Source organism: Ovis canadensis, chromosome 20, assembly GCF_042477335.2.
Source record: "Ovis canadensis isolate MfBH-ARS-UI-01 breed Bighorn chromosome 20, ARS-UI_OviCan_v2, whole genome shotgun sequence".
Classification (NCBI taxonomy): Eukaryota; Metazoa; Chordata; class Mammalia; order Artiodactyla; family Bovidae; genus Ovis; species Ovis canadensis.
Genome location: NC_091264.1, coordinates 39,759,562 through 39,766,349, shown reverse-complemented (window position 1 = coordinate 39,766,349; position 6,788 = coordinate 39,759,562). Strand labels below are relative to the sequence as shown.

Genomic DNA, 6,788 nt, shown 5'->3' with positions numbered 1-6,788 from the left:
AGAAAGAATTCACAGTTTCATTTGGTTCTCTGTTTTATAATACTTAAAATATTGTCATTTTTTAATATTTACAAGTTACCAAACTGTCCATCAGTTCTGTTCAGTTCAGTTCAGTCGCTCAGTCATGTCCGACTCTTTGCAACCCCATGAATCGCAGCACACCAGGCCTCCCTGTCCATCACCAACTCCCGGAGTTCACTCAAACTCACGTCCATCGAGTCAGTGATGCCATCCAGCCATCTCATCCTCTGTTGTCCCCTTCTCCTCCTGCCCCCAATCCCTCCCAGCATCAGGGTCTTTTCCAATGAGTCAGCTCATCGCATGAGGTGGTCAAAGTATTGGAATTTCAGCCTCAGCATCAGTCCTTCCAATGAACACCCAGGACTGATCTCCTTTAGAATGGACTGATTGGATCTCCTTGCAGTCCAAGGGACTCTCAAGAGTCTTCTCCAACACCAAACTGTCAATATAATCCTGCAATTTTTCCACTCGACTGACAAGGAGAATTAGCTCCCTGAGGACAACCATTAGTGCTTCCTTTTCCTCGTTGTATGATAGCCCACCATGTAACTGATTGAAGGCAAAAAGAGCAGGGGGCTGCAGAGTATGAGATGGTTAGATAGCATCACTAACCCAATGGACATATATTCCAGCAAACTCTGGGAGATAGTGAAGTACAGGGAAACCTGGTGTGCTGCGGTCCGTGAGGTTGCAAAGGGTTAAACACAACTTGGCAACTGAACAACAGAACAGTACTTCCTTTCCCTTGTTGTATGATATTCCACAACATGACTACACTAGTGTATTTGTCATCTTTCATTAATGGAAACTTAGGTGGTTTTCTGGGTTTTTTGCACGAGCAATGTTGCAATAAGTATCTTTGCCCTTGCTACCTAGGGCAGAGAGTAAGTGATGGTATATCAACTGAAATATTGATTTGTCATTGAGTTCCTAACCTATTTTCAAGGTCTTGTATCATTTTCATTATTTTTTCCATTGTTAAATAGTTAAACAAGATTGAGGCCCAGAGTTCTATTCTCAGACTTGAACTAGTTAACAAGCAGATCTGGCCGTTGTTTTCTTTATTGGGCAGGGTGATTCCTGGAAGCCTCTGGAAGCAAGCTGCTGCTGTTTGCTTTTTACTCTGGGCCGTTTGGCTTGGAACATTTCTAAGGCTGTTCAGTTCCTGTGCATCTAAATGGACGGCTGTTTCTGAGTACAGGTTGGTTGGTGGTTTTTAAAACCTGGACCCGGGCCTCTGTTTTTGGAGGACTGTGTTCTGTGTACTTGTGTTCCTCTGTACAAGGGAGCCTTATGTGCGGAGCCATTCATCACACCTCTCAAATGGGCCACAGGAGAGAAGCAATTTCCCTCCAACCCACTGGTTATTACTATAAGGCGAGGGCCTGAGCTGAAGTCAGTGAGGGAAACATTAGTTCTACTCATTTTGCATGGCTTAAATTCCGCTCTCCCATATCTCATCAATATGAAATACCCCTCACCCTCTTCCCCGCTGCATCCTCCCTTTACTCCTCATTTCCTCATCCAACACCATGTTTATTATTATGTACCTACCAGTCTAGGCAAAACATCGAGTAACCTGTACACTTGGATGTATGAGGAAGGGTGATGGAATATGCTAAAACTTCTTTGATGAAAACGGAGTAAATTTCAACTAAACAGACCTTAAAATTAGCTGTACTTTGGAATAAGATCATTCTGGATTCAAATCCCAGCTTTGCTTGTTCATAATAAGCAAATATTTACAATCAACCCTAAGATCTTGAGCCAGTTACTTACACTGGTGGAGTCTCAATTTTTTCATCACTAAATGAGTGTAGTAGTAGGTATCTCACTCAAGGTCATGAAAATATATGAGTTTGTTGTGAGTGCTCAACCAGTGATACCCGTTATCTTTATAGCAAGAGTTTAATATGAAATCCCACCAGGTTATAGACTAGTCTCTGTACTGATTTAGGTAAATCTCCTATATTGTTCTTTTAAAGCCCCATAAAAAGCCTGAATTCTCAAAGATTGACTCAGTTGGGTTTCTCATACTTTTAGGACTAATGTAAGGAAATTGATCAAACATCTTAATAAGATCATTGACAATAATCCTAGAAAGAAAGACCTTACTTAATGCTCCCAAATACTCCATTCCAGATTTGTGGGACTTGGGCATGGCATTCTCCAGATGACAGCCAGATCTGGTCATGAAAATCTGTGGCTTCAAACTTATCCTGCCTATGCCTGTCAGCCTAGTTGATGAGATCGCCACTGATCTAGGCTTGCTTCCCCCTGCAGCCTCTACTGGTTTCCCTACACGCAACTCAACACACACACACACATACACATACAATACAAACTTGTATTCCATGTTCCATTCTGATTCACATTTTCTCTGTTTCTTAAACACAACCTGTTCTCATCACCAGGGCACTGAGTACACTGCTTTTGCTGTCTGGAACACATTTTCTTCAGCTTCTTGCCTAACTTCTCACTTTAAATGTCATTTTCTCTGAGTGACGTTGCTGCACCCATCACATCTGGTGCTTAATTCCATCCAGTGCTCCGTCTGTCATCGTCATAGTCAGTTCATTTGTCTGAATCCATGTCTAAACAAAAAATTCTTTGAATACAGAAACTGTACCCCATCCTTTGCCACAGCACTGCCACACAGAAGACATCCAATCCATTAATTTTTCTTTTTCTTTGGCCACGCCACATGGCATGTGAGATCTCAGTTCCCCAATCAGGGATCAAACCCATGCCCCCTGCAGAAGTGCAAACTGTTAACCACTGGGCCACCAGGGAAGTCTCATCCCATCTGTTCTTGAATAGCTGAATAAATAGACTGGACATAGCATAACAATCTGGCCAATTTGTCTGAGCAGAATATTTATTAAGAGGAGTTTGGAAAGTAAGGTCAGAAAATAAGTTCATTTCCAATTTTAGAAGCTCTTAAATTTGAGTTCAACTAAGAGTTTGATCTATATCCTGTGAGCAGTGAAGAGCTATGAAAAAGTTTTAACCTTATGAAAGGACATGATTAAAATGTTTACTTAGGAATATTAATTTGGATGTGGAATGCCTGATAGAGAAAATGACTAAGAGACTACAGACAGGAGACTTGAGTTGAATCTTCAGTTTCTCACAAGGAGAAAAATGCCTGAGAAAGAGTTGATGACTGTGATCCTGAAGAAGCTTTGTGGGGCTTCCCTAGTGGCTCAGTGGTAAGGAATCCACCTGCCAATGCAGGAGCCACAGGACCCGGGAAGATCCCACATGCCGCACAGCAGCTAAGCCCATGCAACACAGCTATTAAGCCTGTGTTCTGGAGCCTGAGAATTGCAACCGAGCCCGCGTGGTGCAGCTACTTCAGCCCACACCTCTAAAGTCCGTGCTCCGCAACAAGAGAAGCCATGGCGATGAGAAGCCGGTGCACCGCAACTAGAGTAGCAGAGAAAAGCCTGTTCAGCAATGAAGACCCAGCACAGTCACAAATAAATAAGTAAATAAAATTACCAAGCAGATCCTTTTGTAGTTCATGAGCGTGATGATTGGGTGTTCACGCTGCTATGTGACATGTGCCTCCCCGCAAACCTTGTTACGACACCGGCACATTACCCGTCTGACGTAAAAAAAAAAAAAAAAAAAAAAAAAATTACCAAGCAAAGAAACTTCTTACGATAAGAACCAATTCTTCTTGGTCCTGGTTTAGTCACTAAGTCACGTCTGACTCTTGCGACCTCAGGCTACAGTCCATGGGATTCTCCAGGCAAGAATATTAGACTGGATTGCCATTTCTTTCTGCAGGATCTTCCCAACCCTGGAATTGAACCCGGGTCTCCTGCATTGCAGGCAGAGTCTTTACTGACCGAGCTACGAGGGAAACCTATCTATTTCTTAGTCTTATTTTTACCCACTGCAACCGATACAATGGCTTACATTTCACTGATGCTTAGTAATCGTCACTAAGTAGATGAATAAGGAATGTAAAAAAGAACAGATGCACAGGCTTTGGAAAGGAAGAGCTGATAAGACTTGGCTGGTTGTCTCTGGAAAGGTGTCATGTAGAAAAGAGGCCCTTTGCTAGAAACAGAGGATAAGGGAAGAAGATCCAGTTTATGTGAATCCAGGAATGCAACTTTTCATGGATGTTTTTCCTAGAAGGGATGGACAAAAAGCAATTCATTCTCATAATATCCTTAGGCCTTTGCAGCGTTCATAAGATTCCCCACTCTCCTTGTCACCTTAAACGGCAGGAAGAAATTGGCCAGGTGGTTGAGTGAGCCACCTGCGGTCGTAAAACCAGGAGAGGCCGTCCTCAGAACAGAAGCCAAGCCCCCTCCCGACACGGGATCCAGGGGAGAGACCATGCCAGCTCCTCTTTGAGCTAAGAGGCAAATGCAGCCTTTAACTAAGCATACCACGACGCTCCAGTTGTGCTACCCGCTCTTCAACTTTTCACCGAGGCTCAAGTAGATGAAACCCTAACTGCCTGACTTCTGAGTGAACAGCAATAGTTGAAAGGAAATAAATCCACACACTGCTCTTAGCAGAGTCCTCAGGTGGGCTCTTTTCCGGGAATGCTGTCTTGAGTAAAGACGTAAATGTGGTGAAAATGGCTAAATTACAACTAAAACAAAGGGTGCGAGTGAAGCCTGGTGATGTGCAGTCCAAACTGGGATTAAGTAAATGGTAATCATCCTTGATGCAGGTTCAGTTAGGGGTCTTCCTTTCTATCTATGTATCTTTCTTTTTTTAAGGCATAAAAATGTTAACTGTCACACATACTTGACCTGGGGTCTGTGGTCTTTGCCTGCCAGCTGTGAGCCACACACAGCCCTCCCAGACTGCCTCCTTTCCTCACAAATGCTCCGGCTGGGTCCCCTCATGTCAGGGATACTGGCTGCATAATACATGGGGCAGGCCATGGTTATTCATTCACACACAAATATTTATAGAGTGCCTGCTTGCCTGACACTGTGCTAAGCCTAGCAGAGGTGGCAAAGAATCATAAATCCCAATATGCAGAAAGCATTCCCTGAAACTGAAAGGAGCTTACCGTCTACTCTGGCAGACAAAGGAAGTAAAGCAGTATAAAACTGTATAAACATTACAAACACATGATAAGAGGTATAGGTGTCCCATGATACTATGCTAGGACTTTACAATGTGTGGGAAAATTCAAAGGTGGGTTGAGTCTGTAAGACAAAGACAGAGTTTATTTTTTGTTGGAAGGAAGATCTGCAGGAGGAGGACAGAGCTAAGCTGGGCTCTTTAGCCATCATTATCCAAACCTGGCCTGAGGCTAAGCTAAAGCTGTTGTATGAGTCACCAGAGATAAAACACTTAAACAACAGACCGCATGGCTTGCGCAGCCCAGCATCCAGTCCTGAAGCATTTTCCTTTGAATGCCCGACTGCTCTGATATCGCACAGCGTCAGCCTACTGTTGCACCCTTTATTAAGACTCTAAATTTACTGAATTTACTGTTTTAAGGCTGGTATGAGCTTTAGTTGTTGTTATGACTTCCCTGGTAACTCTGATGGCAAAGAATCTGCCCGCAATATGAGGGACACGGGTTCACTCCCTGGGTCAGGAGGAGCCCCTGGAGAAGGGAATGGCTACCCACTCCAATATTCTTGCCTGGAGAATTCCATGGGCAGAGGAGCCTGGTGGGGTACAATTCATGGGGTTGCAAAGATTCAGACATGGCTGAGTGACTCACACACACACACACACACAAACACGAATGATTAGTTAGATCTCTGCATAATTACTCAGCAAATGGAAGCCAGCTCTCCCTAGAACTCTGGATTATCAAGCCTCATCAGGAACCCCAAAGACCAATGGAACATGCCCGGCCTGATGAGTAACACCAGTCTAAGATTCCAGCAGACAGGAGATCCTTTCCCCTTCTGAGCAGAGCCCTGGTTGGGAGGAAATGCTCTGAGATGGGGTAGAGTGTTCCCTGTTCAGTCTATTTGTTTAGAAGTGGGGATAGACAATTTGGGGTCTAGAACTGTGTAAAGTTGCCCATCTTCTATCTCAATCCAGAAACTGTGATTTCAGTACAAGCTTGCCCACACCATGGTTGTTATAGAGCCTGGGAGCATACTCAAGGCCTTTCTACTGAAAGCCTTGGGCCCTTGTTTTAGCCTAGTGAGAAGAGGGTACCTAGGTCTGAGCTGGGCAGAGGGAAGGGAGTGATTTCAAGGGCAAATCCTTAGAGACAGGTACCACCCCTAGCCTCTTGTTCATCTGCAAACTCCTTTTCACCCAAGCTTCATCTGTTAAAAAAATATATATATACATATATACTTATTTATTTAGTTGGCTATGCTGTGTCTTTGTTGTGGAATGTGAGATCTAGTTCCCTCACCAGGGATGGAATCCAGGCCCTGGAAGCAGGGAATCTTAGCCCCTGGACCACCAGGGAAGTCCTGCTTCATCTGTTCTTGAAAGCTTTTCTGCCTGTGTCCCCTCTGAGCCACCAGGGTTCCCTGCCCTATCCTCTGTAACTGCACATTGCATTGCAACGTGGTGAGTCACTCACCCAGGTGAATCACTCCTTAGAGAGTTCCTAGAAGGAAGAGACTATCTTCAGTTCAGTTCAGTCACTCAATTGTGTCTGACTCTTTGCAACCCATGAATTGCAGCAAATTACCTTCAAATGCTCATTGCCTTCTTCATGCCTGGCACACCGTAAAGGTTTGACACAGGTTTATTGAAAGGATGAGTCCTTGGAAATAATAGTTGGCAAAGTTGTGGCCAAGTGTGTT

The 6,788-nt window shown here is 44.0% G+C and overlaps 1 non-coding gene across 1 annotated transcript; it reads left to right on the top strand.

Moving 5' to 3' along the window:
- Positions 1-3,532: 3,532 nt before the first annotated feature.
- LOC138426094 (small nucleolar RNA U13) lies at positions 3,533-3,637 on the top strand. The gene has a single exon (XR_011251520.1). It is a non-coding gene; the product is annotated as a small nucleolar RNA U13 (small nucleolar RNA).
- Positions 3,638-6,788: the final 3,151 nt, after the last annotated feature.